Below are 26,508 nucleotides of genomic sequence, written 5' to 3'. Positions count from 1 at the left end.
AGGGCACTCCTAGAAAATGATCCTGAGGTCAGGCCATGAATGTACACCCTGGAGATCTCCCAGTGGTGGCTGTCCCCCACATATTGAGACTCACTCGCTCCTACTCTCCTCACAAAGGTTCCTCACAGCAACTTTTGTTAGTTGCTGTGGCATCTCCAGATTTGAGTTGGAGGGAGGAAGCCAGAAGCCTCTATTTGTTACTTGCTTATAAATATATACCATATCATTTGTACATAAACTAGAAGTTATGTTGACTTACTTCATAGCCATATTGGGAATTTTATAACTTGATTTCAGAGATCCACAGAAATTTTAACTAAGCAAAAACCATTATGAAGATGATAAGGAATTAATGCAAAATTTTTAAACAAATTCTTCAAAAGATCAATTAGACAGAAAATATAGATATGTAGATGTGCCTGCGTGGCTCAGTAGGTTAAGTACCTGCCTTCAGCTCAAGTCGTGATCCTAGGGTCCTGGGATAGAGTTCTGAATTGGGCTCCTTGCTCAGTAGGAGCCTGCTTCTCTACCTCTGCCCCTCCTCCTGCTTGTGCTCTCTCTCCCAAATGAATAAATAAAATCTCTAAAAAAATGTGTAGATATCTAGAATTGCCCCCAAATATAACAATAATATATTAATATGGAACACATATTAAAATTGCATTCTACAGAGAGAAAAGGCTTCATCTTTTTAGGCACTTATGGCATATCTTACCATATATAACTCCTTTACAAAGCTCCGGAGGAAACCACAATAAATTTTGGAAAGTAAAATTTTAGCCAGTCATATTCTCATATAGAATCTTAGCAAAAATAAACAAACAAAAACAAAAAGCAAAAAACTCTGGAACAGCAACAGCAATAATAAAAAGTTAAACAGCCACTACCAACAACAGAACCAGCCAGCTTCTTAGAAAAATTAAAACTTATCTATTAAATACCACTGAGTTCCAATTATAAATTAAAATGTTGGTTATATACCAAGGTTGGCCAGAGTGTAGGAAAATGGCATGAATATATACTATTGTTGTACGAACTGATAGAGCCTTTAGTGGAGTGCAGTGTGAGAGTACTTATCAAAATTAAACATGTACATACTCCTTGACCTAGGAAACCCACTCCCTGGACTCTATTTTAGGGAAATATTTATTCATGCTGGCAATGATTTGAGCATAAGAATTCTTGCAGCCTTTTTCATGTAATGTATTTTATGTGAATAAAAGAATATTTGAAAGAATAAAGAGACTAACTGTTGGTACCTTGAAAAGTTGGTTTGAGATAAGGAAGACAAGAGTATTTACATTTTTAGTTATATATTATATGTTATAATATACATTATATATTATATATTATAGTTACGTATTTCTGTATAAAATTTCTGAAATTTTATAATTATTAAAAATAATATAATAATGGTAGGGTTTTCTATTTTAGACTATTTAGGAAATAATCATGATATGATTTAAAAAATCATTATGATATGTGGTCAAAGATCTAGTCACATGTCAATTCAGACCCTTAAATGCCAACATTATACTAGAAAGAATGACAATATGTAAACAAAATATTCAGTAATAGAAATTGAATATGCACAACAAAGCAACTCTAAGAAAAATAAGGAAAGAATATTAAAAATGAAAGTTAACAATTAATGATTTAACAAATATACACACACATGGGTCTTTGAAAAATTTGATAAAAGGAAAACACTTTAGGAAGGCTAGATAAAATGTAAGTACTCAAGATTAGAAGTTAAAAAAATATATAACTAAAAAGAAAAATTTAACCTAATATTTTTTATAACTTTTAAGTTACTTTATTTATGTGCTTTGGTTAAATCCATTTCTTTCAAATTCACAAAACTCATCCTTTTTCCTACACTATGACAAACCAAAATAAACCAAAAGCCAAGATCTACTAAAAGTTCCAGGACCTGATGATATACAGAAAAGATCTTTCAAAATTTTAAGGACTTCATAGTTCATAAAGTAAATGAAACATAAAACAAATGGAAAGCCTTACAATCTTTTTATGATTATTATTATCACTATAGCTCAAAAACCCATTTTACAAATGTGTATTTGAAAAATTTGGAAGAAAAATTTTAGGTAAATCCAAGTATTCCTATGCCTAAGGAAGACATATTCTGAGAATACAAGGAGAATTTAATATTATAATTTTCCTTAATAAAATAAAGCATGTCAATAAGCTAAAATATATTTTCTAGATCAAGGCAAACACTTGGCCCCTTGGAAGACAAACACACACACAAATAAAAAACCACCCAGAAACAAAACAAGTCATTTGTTGCAGTACTACATCAGTTCCCAATAAAAATTCTCAGTACACTAGAAATAAAATGGTACTTTCTTAATATTATAGTGAGTATCTCAACCAACAGCTGCATCATTCCTCAGAGGAACACTAGATGCCCTGTAAAGAATACATTACAGTAATGAATAATAGAATCATACCCTCTCTGGCAGCTGGTGAGTTCCTACTCAAGAATTACTTTTTCTTCCCTCTGCTAATATAATCTCAATATGACTCAGGCACCAAGTGGTCATGTACTTTGTAAGATGCTGGGTCCCTCTCCAGTCCCAGAGTCCAAACTTTGACAAACCTGAGGCAATCTTGGTAATGCTCTGTTTGCCTGGGCAAAGATTGCCCTAGAAAAGAGCAAATGATAACATTCTAAAAATGAGATGTGAGATGCCTTCTGTGGGTCTTCTGGGGAAATGGGCAAAATTGATGAATGAAAGTGTCTGTATTTTGGTTTTAGTATGTTTTGGTGGGAAGATGCAAAATCTGATAGTAAGGCATCCTCTTGCCACCCTGGGGAACGGTCAGCTTCCTGAAGGTGGCAGAGAGGAAAGATGGAAAGAATCTGGATTTTTTTTAATTTTGAGAGAGAGAGAGGGAGACTCTCAAGTAGCTCCACTGGGCTCAGTGCAGAGCCCAATGTGAGGTTCAATCTCATGACCCTGAGACCATGACCTGAGCCAAAATCAAGAGTTGGACACTTAACTGACTGAGCCACACAGGTACCCCAGAATCTGACTTTCTAATGATGTTGCAGAGATACAAGAACCATTCCTGGACTAATCCTATTTTAAGGTTATTTGAAGTGAAACAGTCAATCTTATTTACTGTTTAAGCCACTTTTATGTGGGATTTCTATAAAGTAGAGCTGAAGCCATTGATAGACCATGCTTACCAAAATTATTGACATGTGTTTTGGAGTTAGGACAAATTAAATAAAACTGGAAAAGAGACAAAAAAGGTGTCTGAGATTTTGACAGGAAATCTTTAGCTTTAGAAAAGGAGGGAAAGCATGATTGTCATTGGCCCACAGTATTACTGTCTCCTTGGAAAACTCAAGTGCTGTCTGGTGAGAGTCCCGGAGACTGCCCCTTGATGAGGCCAGTGCAGTCATTCATCCAGGGCTACTTTTTTTTTTTTTTTTAGGCTCCCTGCTGAGCAGAGAGCCCGATGCGGGACTCGATCCCAGGACCCTGAGATCATGACCTGAGCCGAAGGCAGCGGCTTAACCCACTGAGCCACCCAGGCGCCCCCAGGGCTACTTTTGTAACAAGACTTTTGTTTAAGCACCGGATCCTTCTCTAACATGGTTAAAGCCTTTTGTTTTAGAGGTAAACCTGACTGATGAATCTCGATTTTAATAGAACCATTTGAATTTAGAAGCCAATACTATGTCTGGAGTGTAAGAGTACAGTAGAATTACAGCTCAGCGAATTTTCACCAGGCGAGAAACTGCAACCACAGTACAGAACAGGAAACAGAAGGTTACTGGAATCTCAGAAACCATCACAGTAATTTATTTATCTCTCTACTGTTGATGAGCGCTTGGGGAATGTTTTTTTTTTTTTTAAGTATTTATGTTAAATTAATTTTAGACTTATTACAAAGAGTCCCTGTATACCTTCCATTCAGTGTTCCCCAATGTTAATGTCTTATATAACCATAGTACAGTTATCAAAATGACATTAACATTGGTACTATACTGTTAACTAATTAGATTTTATTCACATATTACCAGTTTTTTGATTCAAGTTCTTTTTGTGTTCCAAAATCCAATCCAGAATTCCTCATTGCATTTAATCATTCTGTCTCCTTAAACTCTTTCAATTTGTGACAATCCCACTGTCTTTTCTTGCCTTTCGTGACTTTGACATGCATCTTGAATCCTCAAGTATTTCGTGGAATGTCCATCAACATCAGTTTTTGTGATGTTTTCTCATGCCGTGAATGAGACTACACATTTTGGAGAAGAATACCACAGAGGCCATATACCTTCTCAGTGTATCCTGTCAGAAAGTACAACAAAGTTACTATGTCTCATCACTGGTGATGTTGACCTTGATCACTCAGTCCAGGTTTGTTTGCCTGGTCTCTTCCCTATTATAATTAATAAGTATCCTGTGTGGAGATCCTTTGAGACTATGCAAATACCCAGTGTTTCCTTAAATATCACTCACTATTTTTAACATCATCAGATAATTATGCCAGAAACTATCTCTATGATGTTCTAATGTTGATTTTCCATTTTAAAATTTCTTCCACGTGTACAAATCAGAATTTTTCTGTATATAATTTATATCATTGTGGACACATAGATATTTATTTCATTCTTTAACTTACAGTCCAATGCTAATGTTATTGTTCCAGTGGTCCCAGCTTTGCCCACGGGGAGTTCTTTCAGATTTATGTCTGGGTCCTTTCAATGTGTCCCCGTCTTTTCTTTCTTTCATTCTACATCTTCCTAATCATAAATTTATCCCATTCTTCTGATTCCAGTTGAGCACCACAAAGTTTACCCAAGCATTCCTTCTTTCTTTATTTGTAATTTACAAATATATTTGTTAAATGGGTGACATATTTACCAACTATAGCACAATGTATGCCTTTAGTTTTTCCCATTTTTAACTGGGAACTGTCTCATTATTGAGTTAAGATTCTCTTGCCAGGTAAATGACTTGCAAATATTTTTTCCTAGTCTGTGGATCACTTGCTGCACAAAAATTCTTAATTTTGATGAATCTCATGTTATCTGTGTTTCCCATGGTCACTTGTGCTATATGTGTTGTATCTAAGAAGGCTTTGTTTAATCCAGGGTTACAAGTATTACCTCTCTGTTTTATTTGAAGATTTTTAGAGGTTTTGTTCTTGCATTTGGTTCTATAACTTATTTTGGGTTAATGTTAATGTTCTTGTTCATGTAAAGCAAAGCATCTAACTTTATTCTTCAACATGTAGCTATCCAGTTGTCCCAGCACCATTTATTAAAGAGACTGTCCTTTCTCTCATTTAATGGTCTTGGCAACCTTGTTAAGAAATCAGTCCACCATAAATGTAAGGATTTATTTCTGGACTTGTGATTCTGTTCAATTGATTGATATGTTTATCCTTATGAAAGTAGAACACTGTCTTGATTATATAGCTTTTTTGTAAGTTTTGAAGTTGAGATGAGTGGGTACTTTAACTTTCTTCCTCTGTTGTACTTTTTAAAAATATACATATATTCTCTATTTCAATATGAATTTTAGGATCAGCTTACCATTTTCTGTTAAAGGTCATTATCGATATTCTCCACCAGCGTGATACACTTGTTACAATCAATAAACCCACACTGACACATTATATTCACCTAAAGTCATCGTTTATATTCTGGTTCACTCTTGGTTTTGTACATTCATTGATTGGGTTTGGACAAATGTAGAATGATATGTAGTCACCATTCTGGTGTCATACACAGTATTTTTCACTGTCTTAAAAATCTATGCTCTGCCTATTTAGCCCTCCCCACTTCTCCAACCTCTGATAACCACTGAGATTTTTACTGTCTTCATAATTTTGCCTTTTCTAGAATGTTATAAAGCTGGAATCCTACAATATGTAGCCCTTTCCGATTGGCTTCTTTCCATTAGTAAAATGCATTTAAGATTCTTCCATGTCTTCTCATAGCTTGATAGTTCATTTCTTTTTAGCCCTGAATAATATTCCATGGTATGTTTACCCATTCACCTACCGAAGGGCATCTTAATAGTTTCAAAGTTTGGTCAATAACGAATAAAACTACTACAAACATCCTTGTACAGATTTTTGGGTGGGCGGGTGTTCAACTCCTTCAGATAAATACGAAGGGGCATGATTGCTGGATCTCATGGCAAGAATATGTTTAATTTTATAAGAATTTTACCAGACTGGGGCACCTGGGTGGCCCAGTGGGTTAAGCCTCTTCCTTCGGCTCAGGTCATAATCTCAGGGCCCTGGGATCGAGCCCCGATTCGGGCTTCCTGCTCAGCAGAGAGCCTGCTTCCCCCTCTATCTCTGCCTGCTGCTCTGCCTACTTGTGACCTCTCTCTCTGTGTCAAATAAATAAATAAAATCTTTAAAAAAGAGAGAATTTTACCAAACTGTCTCTCAATGTATACCATTTTGCATGCCCACCAGCAATGAATGAGAATTTGTGTTCCACAGGCTCGTCAGCACTTGATGTTATTGCTGTTGCAGATTTTGTCCATGCTAGTAGGCATGTAGTGGTATTTCATGCTGTTTTAATCTGCATTTTCCTGATGACATATGAGCTGGAGCGTCTTTTTATATGTTTATTTTCCATCTGTATATTCTCCTTGGTGAGGTAACAGTTCTGATCTTTTACCCATTTTAAAATTGAGTTTTTCTTGCCCTTTTTTTTTTTAGATTTTATTTATTTATTTGACAGACAGAGATCACAAGTAGGCAGAGAGGCAGGCAGAGAGAGAGGAGGAAGCAGGCTCCCTGCCGAGCAGAGAGCCTGATATGGGGCTCGATCCCAGGACCCTGGGATCATGACCAGAGCCGAAGGCAGAGGCATTAACCCACTGAGCCACCCAGCTACCCAGGTTTTTGTTTTCTTAATATAGAATATAAGTAAGAGGTTTTTTTTGTTGTGTGTTGTTTTTTATAAATTTTAGGTAACTGTCCCTAACTGGATATATATTTTGCAAAAATTTCTTCAGACGTTTAATTCCCTTAACAATGTCCTTAATAGAGAAGAAGGTTTCAGTTTTAATGAAGTTCAATTTATTATTTTTTTCTTCATGGATCTTGCTCTTAGCATTGTATTTAAAATATCATCACTCAACCCAAGATCACCTAAAATTTCTACTATATTATCTTGTAGAAGTTTTACAGTTTTTTAGCATTTTACATTTAGGTCTGTGATCTATTTTGAGTTAATTTTTGTGAGGGATATAAGCTCTGTGTCTATATTATTATTTTTTCTTCGCATGTGGCTGTCTAGTTGTTCCAGCACCATTTATTATAAAGTCTGTTTATTGTATTGCCTTTGCTTTCTCATTAAAGATCTGCCAACTATATTTATGTGGGTCTATTTCTGGGCTCTCTCTTCTGTTCCAGCAATCTGTTTTTCTGTTCTTTCACTGATACAACACCATCTTGATTATTATTGTTTTATAGTGAACCTTGAAATCAAATAGTGCCAATCCTCCAATTTTTTTCTTTTCTTTCAATATTGTGTTGGCTATTCTCGATCCTTAGTCTCTCCATATAAACTTTAGAATCAGTTTTTTGTTGTTGTTACTTGTTCTGTTACAAGTAACATTCTCTGTAAGTTATCCACAAGATAACTTACAGGGAATTTGGCTTGTATTATATGAATCTATAGTTTAAGTTGGGAAGAACCGACATTCTTAATAATATTGACTTTTCCATCCATGAACATGGACTATATCTCCATTTCTTTCTATTTTGATTTCTTTTATCATAGTTTTATAGACTTCCTCATATATACCTTATATGTATTTTGATAGATTTATACCTAATATTTTCTTTTTGAAGGTGTTCATGTAAATGACATAGTGTTTTTAATTTCACATTCCATTTGTTCATTGTTATTATACATGAAAGCAATTGGCTTTTGTATATTAATTTTGTATCATGCAACCTTGCTATAATGACTTATTAGTTCCAGGTTTGTTTGTTTTTAGACTTTCTACATAGACAGTCATGTCACCTGTGAACAAGAAAGTTTTAGTTCTTCTTTTCCAATCTGTGTAGTTTTCATTTCCTAGTCTTGTCTTACTACATTAGCTAAAAATTTTGGTACAATGTTAAAAAAGAATAGTGAGAAAGGTTTAATGGGTTGTTATTAAGTAACAATTTATCATTTATTTCAACAATCACTGATGGGAGTGGTTATTATGGCCCTATGTGCATTACAAAGATGAGTAAAGTGCTGTCCCGGTGGACAGCCAGGGCTTCTGTACTTGGATGACTAAGGACCCCGTGCTCATGCTTTTTAAAAAAATTTTATGTAATTTCAATTTAATTAATATATACTGTATTATTAGTTTCAGAGGCAGAATTTAGTGATTCATCAGTTGCATATAACACCCAGTGCTCATTCCATCAAGTGCCCTCCTTAATGCCCGTCACCCCAGTTACCCCATTCCTCACCTACCTGCCCCCCAGCAACGTCAGTTTGTTTCCAAAAGTTAAGAGTCTCTTATAGTTTGCCTCCCTCTCTGTTTTTATCTCATTTTACTTTTCCTTCCCTTCCCCTATATTCATCTGTATTGTTATTTAAGTTCCACATATGAGTGAAGTAATATGGTATTTGTCTTTCTCTGACTGACTTGTCTGATAAAGACAGTGTGATTTATATATATAAATATGATATATATATATATATATATTTATATATATATTTATATATATATAAATAGATATCTATTTATAAATATATCTATATTTATAAATATATCTATAAATAGATATCTATTTATAGATATATTTATATATATAAATCACACTGTCTTTATCCATTCATATTGATGGATATCTGGGCTCTTTTCATGTTTTGGCTATTGTGGACATTGCTGCTATAAATATTGGGATGCATGTGCCCCTTCAAATCACTATATTTGTATCCTTTAGATAAATACCAAGTAGTGCAATTTCTGGGTCATAGGGTATAGCTCTATTTTTAACTTTTTGAGGAATCTCCAAACTGTTTTCTAGAGTGGGTGTACCAGTGTGCATTCCCACCAACACTGTAAGAGAACTCCTCGTTCTCCACATCCTTGCCAAAAGCTGTTGTTCCCTGAGTTGTTAATTTTAGCCATTCTGACCAATGTGAGGTAGTATCTCATTTTGGTTTTTATTTATATTTCTCTGATGCTAAGTGATATTGAGCATTTTTTCATGTGTCTGTTGGCCATTTGCATGTCTTCTTTGGAGAAATGTCTGTTCTTATCTTCTGCCCATTTCTTGACTGGATTATTTGTTTTCTGGGTGTTGAGTTTGGTAAGTTCTTTATGGATTTTGGATACTAGCCCTGTATCTGATAAGATATTTGCAAATATCTTCTCCCACTCCATAGGTTGCCTTTTAGTTTTGTTGACTGTTTCCTTTGCTGTGCAAAGGCCTTTGATCTTGGTGAAGTCCCAATAGCTCATGTTTGCTTTTGTTTCTGTTGTCTTTGGAGACTTCTGTCTAGAAGAAGTTGCTGCAATGGAGATCAAAGAGATTTTGCCTGAATTCTCCACTAGGATTTTGATGGATTCCTATCTCACATTTAGGTCTTTCACCCATTTTGAATTTATTTTTGTATATGGTGTAAGAAAGTGGTCCAGTTTCATTCTTCTGCATGGGGCTGTCCAATTTTCCCAAAACCATTTGTTGAAGAGACTTTTTTCCATTTGATATTCATTCCTGCTTTGTTGAAGATTAGTTGACCACAGAGTTAAGGGCCCATTTCTGGGTTCTCTGTTCTGTTCCATTGATCTGTTTGTCTGTTTTTGTGCCAGTATCATACTGTCTTGATGATTATAGCTTTGTAATAGAGCTTGAAGTCAATTGTGATGGCTCTAGCTTTGGTTTTCTCTTGCTAGACACATGTATTTTTGCCTCACCATTATCTGTCTAGCTATCTGACTAATTTCAGTCGTGTTATCAACAGCTCAGTCCACATCTGGGCCACCCCTGAATGTGGAACGGACAGGGAAGATTATATGTGCCATTAACAACCCAGGATATTTTATTTTTTTAAATATTTATTTATTTATTTTAGAGAGAGAGTGAGAAAGAGCCTGTGAGGGGCAGAGGGAGACGGAGAGAGAGAATCCTAAGCAGACTGTGCTTTCAGTGCAGAGCCTAGTGATCGGACCCGAGATCATGGCCTGGGCCAAAATCAAGAGTTGGCCACTTAAATGAGCCACCAGAAGCCCCAGCACCCCATGATATTTTCTTTGTAGAAAAGATGCATTGAAATTTTCATGAGGTCCTTCTTTCAATCAAAGATGTAGAAAGTTGGAAATAGAGCTGATATTGGCTTTGTACAAACACCTTGCCAATGGTGGTTTGGTTTCTTTCTAGGTTGGTTTTCTCAGTTCATGTGTATTTTTATTTTCACAAATATCTTCCAGTTCTCACTCTTCCTTCTCCATTTAACAAATAATAGCCATCCCTTTCTTATATCCTTTAGGAATAACCTTTTCTAGCTGTTGTGTTTGCTCATAAAAATTATATTCTTCCTCAGGCATACCTGGGTGCTTTAGTTAGTTAGGCATCTGATTCTTAATCTCAGCTCAGGTCTTGATCTCAGGGTTGTGAATCCAAGCCCCACACTGGGCTCTGGGCGTGGGGAGGGATTTCCTCTGTATGAGATTGCCATGTTACTCCAAGTGTTTGTGATGAGGGTGCCTGGGCTCCTCCCTCCCTCTGCTCTGCTTGGGTGCCCTCTCTCTCTCTCTCCCCTTCTCAAATAGATAAATAAAATCTATAAAAAAAAAAAAAGACAAAGACATGAGGATGTATATCAGTCAATCACTGACACACTTAATGGAAAACATTATTTTTGAAATATATATGTATACCCATATATATCCACATGCCCCACCTCCCCCTACACACATCTGATTAATGTCTATTCTCATAGAATTGTTGTAAAAAATTATGTAAACTTGGGTTTTCCAAAGTCCTTTCGTATAGCTTTAGTTTTACATATGGCCATTGACACTCTCCTTTTAAAAATATGTGTTTTGTAGTGACATACATGATTACACATAAGGGAGAAATTATTTTATGTTAATTTTCAATAATTGCCAATAATCGAGGCAGGAGTAGAGAACAAGTCACACCATAACTAGCATTTTCATTTCTTCGAAGGAACAACAAAGGAGTTTATGCACCCTGTTTTGAAAAGCTTATGGTAACACAGACAAGAAACCTGGAGAGGCAGGGACTCGGAGGCAGGGATTGCGGTATAGTTCACCAGTGAGCACAGACCTCTCTCCACCAGGGATTAATTTTCAGATGAGCTGATCACCAGCCACAGCAGGGAGATTCCGAGGGTACCTTATAGGGAAGAAAAATCAGGTTCTGGGTTCTAGACACCCAGATGTTTGCCTCTTTCAGGTCCTGTGCTCATCTGGTGGTACCATTTTGTGAGGGATTTTGTTGAGCTTTTCTATCAGTATTTCCCCTCTCACTTCAGTAAAATGTAAAATAAACTTATTGGCTGCCAAAACCATGCTCATAAGTAAATGATGATAGAGAGACAAAAGGCAGACAGTGCTGCACCAGAGAGCAGTGAGGGTCCAGCCTTCCCTAAGTCTTTCTATGATCCTCCTTAAAATGACTAGTAAACACAGATGAAAATACTCAGAAGGGGAAAAATTTTTTTTTAAAAGATCATAAAGCAAAGAGGCCAGCAACAACGATGTGACACAAAATGTTCTGAAGCCACTTCCCTGCTCTCACTCTCCAAGCTGTTTTGGCTTGTTTTCAGCTTCCAGGGTATGGCTCAAAGGCACCTCTGTCTCTTGGAATCTTGTCTGTGCCAAGAACCCTTGGTCCAGAATGCCTCTGGGAGCCTGGCTGCGTTCTGGGGAACTGGCACAGGCTCTGGTGACTACAGAGAGGAAAAATATATATTTTTTTTATTCCAAAACCTTTTTCCTCCCCCTCAACTGGTTCTATCTCTTTCCATTTTCTTCACAGTTTGACATATCCTGAAGTAGGTGAAAAGCAAAAGTAACACAGAATAGAGTAAGTGAGAAAGAATTTTCCAAAGTCTGGAGACCAAAAAAATTAAAGGAAGAACACGAGGGAGCTTTACTAAAGCTTCCAATGAATCCTTCTGATCTCTGTTCCCATATAACCCCTTCAGTCATTGCTCCTGTCAACACATAATTTTCTCTTCATCTGAACTCTTACCATTCTTACAGTCTCCATCATTTATGCTGATTCTTTAGATTTTTACTCCAGGATTATCCTTGGAGAGTTCAGGTTTTTATGGTCTCATCCTAGCATTGCATTTGCTTCTCAGAGTTTACACTCCCATCTGTTGAAAGTGCCCCCGTCTTGTTTAACTCTTCCAAAGCACAGCATTGTAGAATCCCTGCATAAACATGGCTGAGAAAGTCATTGTAGTCCTTCTTCGCCTCCTGGAAATCATATAATAGCAACAGATGAACAACAAAAACCTCTAGAAACCCTAATTTTATCAAACACAGAAGGCAGTTTTAAAAAAATGGGATCTTGGAATTATAAGCAATTGTCAGAACTCTCTTAGGAGATAGTAAATCTACGAAATACCAAGACTGAGAAGGAGCCCAATGACAGCGGAGCTCAGAGGATAATAATAAAATTATAGTGACTGGAAGTGAGGAGACTCACCATTTTTTGGCCAAAAAAAAAAAAAAAAAAAAAATCAGCTTCAGTTGATGTCAACAAGCTATTGACAGAACTTCACCTTTCACTGTGTTTGACCCAGAGAATCAGAGGATTTAGAGCTAACAAAAAATTCATACAGAGGAGTTATATTTGTAGACAGCTATCTATCTTTGTGGTAGATGAATAAAGATGCATTGTGTAGTAAAAATTCAAAGTTACTCTGGCTGCAGCTTCCACTTTCTCCCACCAAATGTCTAGAGACACTGATCCAAAAATAGGTAACTCATTCAGTGGCAGGGAATGTGAAAAGAACCAGCGCAGCAAACATACAAAATTCTTACACGAAATCATAGGCGAAGAACAGCATCAAAACTTACCCCACAAGGAACAATTACAAGAAAATGATGACATGGTGAACATTTGACTTCAAATTGGTCCAGTAAATAAAAAATTAATTAGTTATTTAATTAAACAGTATCCTTTAAAAATTTAGACTCCTACTCAGTAATACTAGAACTTAGAAAAATATCGAAATTGCAGTTGGAGGAGATAAAAATTGTCCTGGTAGAACTCCGGAAGAAGTAGAAGAAAAACTAAAATCAGAATAGAGATGAAGATGAAAATCCAAGGATCTCTATCCAAGATACACTGTGGAAAATATAGTAAAGGAAATAAATAATAGAAATGAGACATATAAATGAAATGTGTTTGAACTAGCAGACTAAAACAACTTTAAAGGTCAGAAATAAAATGATAGGGAAAACAAACAAAAATAAAAAAAAAACCATCAATATCATCAGAATCTCTGAAGAAAGAAACAAAAACAGAATGGGAAATATCTTATTTTTAAAGAAATAAAGAAAACTTCTCCAAAATAAACCTGTCTTAAGTTCTTATGTTGGGAGACAGTAAACACTGAGCAATGAAGAAAGAGGGACACCAACATAACTATGCTTACAATTTCTAGATTTAAACAAGTGGATCATTTGAGTGGTTGAGCGAAAACATTAAATCTACAGATGAGACAAGATATAACAATCTGGCTGTCTGCATACTTCTCTCTCCCTCTCTCTTTAGAGAGCGTATGGGTGAGCAGGGGGAGGGGCTGAGGGAGAGAGGGAGAATCTCAAGCAGGCCCCATGCTCACTGCTGAGCCTGCCTGAGGGATCGATCTCATGATAGTGAGAATGAACTGAGCTGAAACTGAGAGTCGGACCCTCAACCCACTGAACCCTTGTCTGCATATTTCTCTATAGCAATGTACAAAGTCAGAAGTCAGTAGAGCAACATATAGAAGATATTCAGTAAGAGGAAGAGGTCTAAATTTTATATTATTTTATGTTAATATTTATATTTTTTATCTAGATAAATTTACCTTCCAGAATAAAGTTTTAAGTATATAAAACCTAAGCTTCTTTTAAGGAAACTACCAGTAGATGATCTTCAGTCAAGAGAAGAGTGGGAAATACATGCCAACAAAACTGGTGGTCAGCATTGAATTTATTTACTTGTAGGACTGAGGATAAAACAAATGTGGGTAGAATGGAAGTGTATACACACATCCATATGTAGATGCATCCTCTGACAATGTAGATATTAGGTGCCAAAAAATTGGAGAGGTGAAAGGGGGTGGGTACACTTCTGCGTTGATTAATTTGTGATAGCTCAGGGTCAAAGCTTGATAATAAATGTTAATAATTTATATAAGGGAAGTAGAGGTTTTTTTAATAGTACAAAGTAAAACAACAAAGTTGAAAATACTGATAAAGAAGATAAAGTGAAGGAAAGAAGGTATAGGAAAAAATATAGGAAAAATTCTATGTTCATATTAGGTAACTATTAAATGTTGCATAAAGAAATATACATCTACTTTATCCATTCATCTGTTGATGGACCTCTGGGCTTTTTCTATATTTTGGCTATTGTGACATTGCTGCCACAAACAAAGATGTGATACACACACACACACACACACACGTATGTACGTGCACAAGGAAATATTATTCAGGCATCAAAAAGAATTTTTGATTTCCAACAACATGGATGGAGCTAGAGGGCATTATGCTAAGTGAAATAAGTCGGTCAGAGAAAGATAAATACCATATGCTCTCACTCATATGTGAAATTTAAGAAAAAAAACATGAACATAGAAGAATGGAAGTAAAAGTAAAATAAGATGAAAACAGAGAAACCATAAGAGACTCTTACTTATAGGAAACAAACAGGGTTGCTGGAGAGGCAGTGGGGGCGGAGATGGGGTAACCAGGTAATGAACATTTAGGCAGGGACTTGATGGAATGAGGGTGCGTGTTATATTCAACTGATGAATCACTAAATTCTACCCCTGAAATGAACAATACAGTATATGTTAACTAAATTGAATTTAAAGAGAAGGAAAAAATATAGATCTAAAGACATATCATTTTAAAGGTGTGAAGTATTATCTCACTGTGGTTTTGATCTGTATTTCCCTGTAATTAGTGATGTTGAGCATCTTTTCATGTGTCTGTTATGTCTTATTTGGAAAAAATGTTTATTCGGGTCTTCTGCCAGTTTTTGTTTTTTTAATTTCTTTTCAGCGTAACAGTATTCATTATTTTTGCACCACACCCAGTGCTCCATGCAATCCGTGCCCTCTCTAATACCCACAACCTGGTTCCCCCAACCTCCCACCCCCTGCAGCTTCAGACCCCTCAGATTGTTTTTCAGAGTCCATAGTCTCTCATGGTTCACCTCCCCTTCCAATTTCCCTCAACTCCCTTCTCCTCTCCATCTCCCCTTGTCCTCCATGCTATTTGTTATGCTCCACAAATAAATGAAACCATATGGTAATTGACTCTCTCTGCTTGGCTTATTTCACTCAGCATAATCTCTTCCAGCCCTGTCCATGTTGCTACAAAAGTTGGGTATTCATCCTTTCTGATGGAGGCATAATACTCCATAGTGTATATGGACCACATCTTCCTTAACCATTCATCCATTGAAGGGCATCTTGGTTCTTTCCACAGTTTGGAGACCGTGGCCATTGCTGCTATAAACATTGGGGCACAGATGGCCCTTCTTTTCACTCCATCTGTATCTTTGGGGTAAATACCCAGTAGTGCAATGGCAGGGTCATAGGGAAGCTCTATTTTTAATTTCTTGAGGAATCTCCACATTGTTCTCCAAAGTGACTGCACCAACTTGCATTCCCACCAACAGTGTAAGAGGGTTCCCCTTTCTCCACATCCCCTCCAACACATGTTGTTTTCTGTTTTGTTAATTTTGGCCATTCTCACTGGTGTAAGGTGGTATCTCAATGCGGTTTTAATTTGAATCTCCCTGATGGCTAGTGATGATGAACATTTTTTCGTGTCTGATGGCCATTTATATGTCTTCATTGGAGAAGTGTCTGTTCGTATCTTCTGCCCATTTTTTAATATGATTGTCTGTTTTGTGTGTGTTGAGTTTGAGGAGTTCTTTATAGATCCCGGATATCAACCTTTTGTCTGTAGGGTCATTTGCAAATATCTTCTCCCATTCTGTGGGTTGCCTTTTTGTTTTCTTGACTGTTTCCTTTGCTCTGCAGAAGCTTTTGATCTTGATGAAGTCCCAAAAGTTCATTTTCACTTTTGTTTCCTTTGCCTTTGGAGACATATCTTGAAAGAAGTTGCTGTGGCTGATATCGAAGAGATTACTGCCTAACCATAGAGTTGAGGGTCCATATCTGGGCTCTCTACTCTGTTCCACTGGTCTATGTGTCTGTTTTTATGCCAGTACCATGCTGTCTGGTGATCACAACTTTGTAGTAAAGTTTGAAATCAGGTAACATGATGCCCCCAGTTTTATTTTTGTTTTTCAGCATTTCCTTAGCGATTCAGGGTCTCTTCTGGTTCCATACAAATTTTTGGATTACTTGCTCCAGCTCTTTGAAAAATACCGGTGGAATTTTGATTGGAATGGCATTAAAAGTATAGATTGCTCTAGGCAGTAGAGACATTTTAACAATGTTTATTCTTCTGATCCAAGAGCATGGAATGGTCTTCCATCTTTTTGTGTCTTCTTCAATTTCTTTCATGAGTGTTCTGTAGTTCCTCGAGTACAATTCCTTTACCTCTTTGGTTAGGTTTATTCCCAGGTATCTTATGGTTCTTGGTGCTATAGTAAATGGAATCAATTCTCTAATTTCCCTTTCTGTATTTTCATTGTTAGTGTATAAGAAAGCCACTGATTTCTGTACATTGACTTTGTATCCTGCCACGTCACTGAATTGCTGTATGAGTTCTAGTAGTTTGGGGGTGGAGTCTTTTGGGTTTTCCATATAAAGAATCATGTCATCTGCGAAGAGAGAGTGTTTGACTTCTTCACTGCCAATTTGGATACATTTATTTCTCTTTGTTGTCTGATTGCTGTTGCTAGGACTTCTAATACTATGTTGAACAAGAGTGGTGAGACTGGGCATCTTTGTCATGTTCCTGATCTCAAAGGGAAGGCTGCAAGCTTTTTCCCATTGAGGATGATATTTGCTGTGGGTCTTTCATAGATATATTTTTTGAAGTTCAGGAGTGTTCCCTCTATCCCTGTACTTTGAAGCATTTTAATCAGGAATGGATGCTGGATTTTGTCAAATGGTTTTTCTGCATCAATTGAGAGGACCATGTGGTTCTTCTCTCTTCTCTTATTAATTTGTTCTATCATATTGATTGATTTGTGAATGTTGAACCATCCTTGTAGCCCAGGGATGAATCCCACCTGGTCATGGTGGATAATCTTTTTAATGTGGTGTTGGATCCCAATTGCTAGGATCTTGTTGAGAATCTTAGCATCCATACTCATCAGTGATATTGGTCTGAAATTCTCCTTTTTGGTAGGGTCTTTGCCTGGTTTGGGGATCAGGGTAATGCTGGCTTCATAGAAAGAGTCTGGAAGTTTTCCTTCTGCTTCAATTTTTTGAAACAGCTTCAGGAGAATAGGTGTTATTTCTTCTTTGAAAGTTTGGTAGAATTCCCCGGGAAATCCATCAGGTCCTGGGCTCTTGTTTTTTGGGAGGTTTTTGATCACTGCTTCAATCTCGTTACTAGATATCAATCTGTTCAGGTTGTCAGTTTCTTCCTGGTTCAATTTTGGGAGTTTATAGTTTTCCAGGAATGCATCCATTTCATCTAGGTTACTTAGTTTATTGGCATATAACTGTTGATAATAACTTCTGATGATTGTTTCTACTTCCTTGGTGTTAGTTGTGATCTCTCCCTTTTCATTCATAATTTTATTAATTTGGGCTTTCTCTCTTTTCTTTTGGATTAGTGTGGCCAATGGTTTATCGATCTTTTTTTTTTTTTAAAGATTTTATTTATTTATTTATTTATTTATTTATTTATTTGACAGAGAGAGATCACAAGTAGACGGAGAGAGAGGCAGTCAGAGAAAGAGAGAGAGAGGGAAGCAGGCTCCCTGCTGAGCAGAGAGCCCGATGTGGGACTCCATTCCAGGACCCTGAGATCATGACCTGAGCCAAAGGCAGTGGCTTAACCCACTGAGCCACGCAAGCGCCCTGGTTTTTCGATCTTATTGATTCTTTCAAAAAACCAGCTTCTAGTTTCATTGATACGTTCTACTGTATCTCTGGTTTCTACCTCATTGATCTCAGCTCTAATCTTGATGATTTCCCTTCTTATGTGTGGAGTTGGTTTGATTTGTTGTTGATTCTCCAGTTCTTTAAGGTATAGAGACAGCTGGTGTATTCTGGATTTTTCAATTTTTTTGAGGGAGGCTTGGATGGCTATGTATTTCCCCCTTAGGACCGCCTTTGCTGTATCCCATAGGTTTTGGACAGAAGTGTCTTCATTCTCATTGGTTTCCATGAATTGTTTCAGTTCTTCTTTGATCTCCTGGTTGATCCAAGCATTCTTAAGCAAGGTGGTCTTTAGCTTCCAGGTGTTTGAGTTCCTTCTGAACTTTTCCTTGTGATTGAGCTCCAGTTTCAAAGCATTGTGATCTGAGAATATGCAGGGAATAATCTCAGTCTTTTGGTATCGGTTGAGTCCTGATTTGTGACCCAGTATGTGGTCTATTCTTGAGAAGGTTCCATGTTTCTGTCTGTTTTTTTAATCAAATTTTTTTTTGGTATTGAGTTGTATAAGTTCTTTATATATTTTGGATATTAAGATAAAGTAGGGACCAGCAAACCATAGCTTATGGGCCAAATCTTGTCAATTGCCTGTTTTTATGTGGCCTACAAAATTAGAATAGTTTTTCCATTTTTTCTAACAGTTAAAAAAAAATTGAAGACAGCAGTTTATGATACCTGCAAATTGTAAAAAATTCAAAATTCGATATCCATAAAGGAGTTTTATTTGTACAAAGACATACTCATCCATCTACATATTGTCCCTGGCTGCTTTTGTCTTATAATGGCTGAGCTGATTAACTGTGACAGAGACCCTGTGGCCTGTATTTTCCAATTGTAGTAAATTAGAAAAATGACAGATCTAATACGTAAAAACAAAATCTATTTTGTTTTGTTTTCTTTTTTTTTAAATTAAATTTATTTATTTTCAGCATAACAGTATTCATTATTTTTTCACCACACCCAGTGCTCTATGCAATCCATGCCCCCTATAATACCCACCACCTGGTACCCCAACCTCCTACCCCCCCACCACTTCAAACCCCTCAGATTGTTTTTCAGAGTCCATAGTCTCTCATGATTCACCTCCCCTTCCAATTTTCCCCAACTCCCTTCTCCTCTATAACTCCCCATGTCCTCCATGCTATTTGTTATGCTCCACAAATAAGTGAAACCATATGATACTGGACTCTTCTCTGCTTGACTTATTTCACTCAGCACAATCTCTTCCAGTCCCGTCCATGTTGCTACAAAAGTTGGGTTTTTATTTATTTATTTGAGAGAGGGTGTGCAAGTGATGGGGGGGAGGGGCAGGAGTAGAGGGACAAGCAGACTCCCTGCTCAGGACTCGAACACATAGCCCCCAAATCATGACCTACGCAGACCAAAGGGTTACTCTCAGCAAAGCTCAGGTTTAGACACTTTCATAAGGGAATTTTTAAAATCCAATAACACCAAGGCTATTTAAACTATTCTAGAGAACAGTAGACCAAAGACAACTTCCTAGTTCTTTCTCGAAAGTGGGAATGCAATTGATAGTGAAAGATGTTGCACGCAAAAATGAAACAAGATTAATCTCATTGATAAATAAGGATGGACCTGTGCTAAGGAACACGGTAGTGAGGGCAATCCAAAAGCATAGAAAGAATCATTATTTCGATGGGGGAATGTATTCTAAAAGTCCAAGAATGGTTCATTATTAAGAAATATGTTAAAAGAGAAGTTATCGTTTTGGGGTGGGAGGAGATGATCATTTCCATACATGCCAAAAGTCATTCGAGAAAAAACAATAGCCATTCTTCACGGACACATTCAGTTAAAGCAGAATGGATGGACACCTTTTAAACGCAGTAAATGCATATTCATTTCAATCCAGAAGTCAGCGTCGCGCTCACTGGAGATACAGTAAGAGGTTATTCCTCCTAAAATTAACATCAAAACAAGAATGCCACCACCTCTATTATCCCTCAAAGTACCTGCATGGCTAGTCAATAAAATCAGACAGGATAAAGAAAAATGAGAAGCATAAACATTGTAAAAATATAAAAATGAGAAGATAATATGATGGTACATTTGAAAATCAACCAGAACACTGCAAAGAATGACAGATTTCAGGGAAGTAAGGGGATATAAACATTAATAAATGGAAACTAATAAATGTATTATGTACAAAAATCAAGCAGTTAGAACACATCACAGGAAAAGCATTTAAAAGAGCAAAACAATTATTTCTAGAAATCAACTTAATAAAAAAGCCATATACAAACCCTTATGAAGAAAAACTAAGACATTTTCTCAAATGTGAAGGCAAACAGGGACCTTTCAATAAATGGTGTTAGTATAAATCCATTTGGGGAAAATTGTTGAACCCATAATGTATACCCAACATCAGTTTCAATTTCAAATGAAATTTTTTTTCACATTAAAGAAATGAAGTCCTCAAAGTTCTAGAGAAATAAAGGGCAGAATTCATTTGTAAACCCGAAGTGGGAAGATCTTTTCTAACTAACAACTCCAAATTAAAACTGTCAAAGACAACATAAGAAAACAGGAAAGAAACACCCATGAGCAAATGCAAACAAAACAAAGCAAACACCATGAATAAAGTCAGGGGAAAAGACCTGCAGCTCATATCACAGGCACAGAGATATTTTTCTTAATGTATAGCCACTTTGAGTCATTAATAAAAGACAAACAGTTGAAGAGGGAAAAAATGAGGAATTGTTTAAATAGTTTATGTGCAAAAACCCTTAAATTTATGACAAGTGATCACCTTCACTCATACTAAAAATTGCATAGATACACCATTTTTTTAATGGATAGTGTTACAACAAATGCCAAAACTTCAAACTCTTCACAGGAGAAGCCGAGGGGAAGTAGGCACTCTCACACATTGCTGATGGAAACGTGTTGTCACAGAGCTTCCCTACCACCGGAAGGGGCTGACCTCCTTGGGATGTTGGCAGCTGGAGAGTTTCTGGCCAGTCAGACCTCCAAGGCTTGTTCCATTGGCCACAGGTCACTTTTGTGGGGCTCCAGAACCCTTCTGGTTTATCCCAAGTGCTGATGGTTTTATTTACTGTGAGTGTCATGATACGAAACAGCTCTCCTATAGGAAGTCCAGAAATGGTACAATTATGACAGAGGACAATTTGATAATACCTGTCAAAATGATAAATTTGTATAACTTTTGACCTGTTTCCAGTTTGGGAATTAATCTCGTAGATACACCTGCAGACATGTTCAATGAAATACATTCACAGTCTCCAGTGTATCAGTACCTGTAATAGCAAAATATCGGGAAGAACCTAGATGTCCATTAACGAGTTTACCAGGGCTTAGATTATGATCATGTAAACAATGGGCCATTAGGCAGTGAAACTAGAAAACAGAGAGAGAGAGAGAGAGAGAGAGAAACTAGACACTAATATGGAAAGATCTCCAAGTAAAATATTAATCAAAAAAAGGAGATGCAGAGCAGTGCATACGGTATGCTAACTTTTGTCTAAAAACAGAGAAGAATAGTATATATTCATATTTGTTAGCACGCACATTAAGAAACTCTTAATGATACGTAGTAGGCAACGCTTTCCTGGAGTAGGTGATGTTGAATTGAGAGGTAAATGGGGATCAGAGTTAGAAGCAAGACATTCCACCATATGTATTTCTGTATTTTTAAACTGTTTTTGGTTTTTGAACAATTAAAATACATTACCATACCTGAAACTAAAATGAAGACAATGCAGCTGTACCTATTTCCAAAGCAAGGAATTAGGACAAGCAATAGCATTGGTGAAAATGGCTGTCATGTCAACTTTCAGACAGAAAGGAATGTGTATTGAGTCCGTCAGGGCATGTCCTGGTCAGGAGGTGGCAAATGTCCTCCTAAACAATTTTCCCAAGCCACTGGTAATGGTGCACTGCGGTCTGATGTTTTAAGGACATGAGAGAATAGGCCCTTTTCTGAGCGGTTTGCCTTCCCCTCAATCAGGTTCAAAGCAGCCTCATATTGATTATATATATATATAATCAAACAAAAGCTAAAATTAATGCCTTTGGATAGAAAGTTGAGTCAAATTCTTACTCTAATGCAATAGGATGGTGTGGAGATCCCAGACTCTAGGGGAACCTACTGGGTATGAGTCCAGATTCTGTGTTTAAAGATTTTGTTTATTTATTTGAGAGAGAGAGAGAGAGAGAGCGAGCAATAGAGCACAAGCTGGGGGAGCATCAGGGGAGAGAGGGAGAATCAGGCTCCTCACTAAGCAGGGAGCCCAATGCAGGGCTCGATCTCAGAACCCTGGGATCATGACCTGAGTGGAAACCAGATGCTTAACTGACTGAGCCACCCAGGTGTCCCAGATTCTGTGTTTAGAAACATTCCTACATTTCCTGTAAAATGGATCAGGAAGAGAGAAACCTTAATCTTACCCACCTCTGAGCACACCTAAGATTTAGCATGTAATGAGCGTAGGGGAGTGTGTGTACCATTTAGAACGTGCTCCTTAAATTATGTTCTGCAAGTCTTGTCGTGGTCAATAATGTCTCCCCCCATGAGCCCACAAACACCTCAGAGCCCTACTGTACATTTCTTTTTTACTCACCATGGTGCCTAGAAATGTGCTAGGTATGACCTGTTGCTGTTTTAAATTAACTTGCGGAGCAATCCCCAAACTTGTTTTTTGACCTTTTTGTTATTTTTCAAAGGACAACGAAACGTAAAGCTTACGATGACGGGTTGTGTCCTGGTTTTAAATTAGGACAACACGGTGACTGAAAGCACATGCCTTGGAATCACAGGGCTAGAGAACATGTCACAGCTCTACCAATTATTTGCATCTCCATGTTTCAGATCCTTGCCCCAATCAGCTTAATGCTGGGCTCACCAGGGTGAGCTGCCAATCAAAAAAAAAGAACAGGTGCCAATTATATAGGTGCTATTATGTTTTTCTTTTAATATTTCACCATGATCCCCCTCAGACACATCTAGCACCCAGTAAATACGAGGAGAAAAAAAAATCAGAATCCAAAGGCAAACTCCCCAAATCAATTCATACTATTTACATTGAAGGGAAGGCTGAGGTTAATTTTTTTGGGAAAACTTCCATCTCGTCCACCAGACTTGGTAACATTTTCTAACTTCTGAGGCTCGCTATACTCTCTCCAAACTCTATCATACTTCAGTTGTGTTTTAGGCCTTGGATCTTGGCTTTTAGAGGAATACTGTTCTTTATAAATAGCATAAGGTCACATGTTACAAAAGCCTGACAATTCCCAGGGGGATATTCCTGTGAGGGGCTGCAGCTGAACCAGATTCTGCTGATGAGAGCGTCGCTTCTCTTCCTTGCCCCAATACCATTAAATGTTCATTTAGTAAATTTTATTTTACTGTCATAACAATTCACATTAAGTTCAGAAATGCGACCGTCTTGCTCGCTCCTGCTTTTGCCGTTCTCCAAACCTTCTGGTGAAAGGCCTTTATACAATTTGCCAAAAGGCGAGTCTTTGTAGAGCTGCCTCCCTGCTGCTTGAGTTCAGCACCTCGGAATAAATGTACGGTCCGTGATGATAACTTGAGTGTCATTAAGTGGAATTCCGCCCGAGCCGCGTCTCTGGAGTCCCGGCTATCTGATTATGGACTTCCGGGGCACTCCTTGCCACTTCCTTTCAGTCTCAATCTGTTCCGAGTCCATGGGGAGGCCACCGTGATGAAATGTTATCTCGAGTGAACGTAAAATTAAATAATCTACTGTGCCATACCAGCCTTGGATTATTAAATGTACCATAGTGGATAGGCCATCTGTCATGATAGAAACTGTTTTGATCAATAATATATATGTCTGGGAGTTTAGAGCAAATTTGAAGCCATAGTAAAAGATTTGTATCCCAGTGGCACAGATGCCTACTGTCTAGGTAAGGATCATTAGAAATAGACATATATGCGTCTATCACTAGAATTATACATCTGCATCTATGTATAGGTCTGTATCTTTGTGTATGTGTGTCTGGGTCTCATGTTCACTAGTTCTGTCATAGGGATAATGACATCTCATCGTGTAGGTATTACCCACTTCTCTACAGTGTAAAGACTGAATAAGAAAGTCAATTAAAACTTCATTTCAGTGTCTCAGTCAAAATGTAAAAAAAAAAAAAAAAAAAAAAAAAAAAAAAAAAAAGTATTAGGTGCTTTCAGGACCTGGGTACACCCTTTTGCACACATGGCACCTTTAAAGTTCTACCTCTTGGTTTGGGGCTAAAATAATGGCCCAAGACTGGATGGCAGAAGTAGCAAAATGGGGTAAACTTAGCAATATTAACTAGAATGACATCAGGAATCTTGGAGGGAAAAGGAGCTTAGATGTCATTTTTTCAGTGGAATGCCTTTTATATAAATAAGGTATACTTTCTTGACTCAACACCCTGTCCTTTGTTCCACTTTTCAGAGAGACTATTGGCAGAAAGAGCTATAATGGGGACCTAACAAGGCATGTATTTTGGGGCATAGAGATTTGCCTCTTATTTAAATAATACATTACGATAACGCTGAGTAGAATGAGTTTAGGACCACACATAAACCCTCAAAGTGCATTTTATTTTTCACTTCTTCCATTCTTTTTTTTTTTCAGCATAACAGTATTTCTTGTTTTTGCACCATACCCAGTGCTCCATGTAATCTGTGCCCTCTCTAATACGCACCACCTGGTTCCCCCAACATCCTACCCCCCGCAACTTCAAACCCCTCAGATTGTTTTTCAGAGTCCATAGTCTCTCATGGCTCATCTCCCCTTCCAATTTCCCCCAACTCCCTTCTCCTCTCTATCTCCCCATGTCCTCCATGTTATTTCTTATGCTCCACAAATAAGGGAAACCATATGATAATTGACTCTCTCTGCTTGACTTATTTCACTCAGCATAATCTCTTCCAGTCCCATCCATGTTGCTACAAAAGTTGGGTATTCATCCTTTCTGATGGAGGCATAATACTCCATAGTGTATATGGACAACATCTTCCTTATCCATTCGTCCATTGAAGGGCATCTTGGTTCTTTCCACAGTTTGGTGACCGTGGCCATTGCTGCTATAAACATTGGGGTACAGATGGCCCTTCTTTTCACTACATCTGTATCTTTGGGGTAAATACCCAGGAGTGCAATTGCAGGGTCATAGGGAAGCTCTATTTTTAATTTCCTGAGGAATCTCCACATTGTTTTCCAAAGTGGCTGCACCAACTTGCATTCCCACCAACAGTGTAAGAGGATTCCCCTTTCTCCACATCCCCTCCAACACATGTTGTTTCCTGTCTTGCTAATTTTGGCCATTCTAACTGGTGTAACGTTTCTCAATGTGGTTTTAATTTGAATCTCCCTGATGGCTAGTGATGATGAACATTTTTTCATGTGTCTTATAGCCATTTGTATGTCTTCATTGGAGAAGTGTCTGTTCATATCTTCTGCCCATTTTTTGATATGATTATCTGTGTGTGTTGAGTTTGAGGAGTTCATAGTATTAGAAGTTCTAGCAACAGCAATCAGACAACAAAAAGAAATAAAAGGTATCCAAATTGGCAATGAAGAAGTCAAACTCTATCTCTTCGCAGATGACATGATTCTTTATATGGAAAACCCAAAAGACTCCACCCCCAAACTACTAGAACTCATACAGCAATTCAGTGACGTGGCAGGATACAAAGTCAATGTACAGAAATCAGTGGCTTTCTTATACACTAACAATGAAAATACAGAAAGGGAAATTAGAGAATCGATTCCATTTACTATAGCACCAAGAACCATAAGATATGTGGGAATAGACCTAACCAAAGAGGTAAAGGAACTGTACTTGAGGAACTACAGAACACTCATGAAAGAAACTAAAGAAGACACAAAAAGATGGAAGACCATTCCATGCTCTTGGATCAGAAGAATAAACATTGTTAAAATGTCTCTACTGCCTAGAGAAATCTATACTTTTAATGCCATTCCAATCAAAATTCCACCGGTATTTTTCAAAGAGCTGGAGCAAATAATCCAAAAATTTGTATGGAACCGGAAGAGACCCTGAATCGCTAAGGAAATGCTGAAAAACAAAAATAAAACTGGGGGCATCACGTTACCTGATTTCAAGCTTTACTACAAAGCTGTGATCACCAAGACAGCATGGTACTAGCATAAAAACAGACACATAGACCAGTGGAACAGAGTAGA

The sequence above is a fragment of the Mustela erminea genome, chromosome 4, assembly GCF_009829155.1.
Source record: "Mustela erminea isolate mMusErm1 chromosome 4, mMusErm1.Pri, whole genome shotgun sequence".
Lineage (NCBI taxonomy): Eukaryota > Metazoa > Chordata > Mammalia > Carnivora > Mustelidae > Mustela > Mustela erminea.
Note: the sequence above shows the minus strand (reverse complement) of the source record.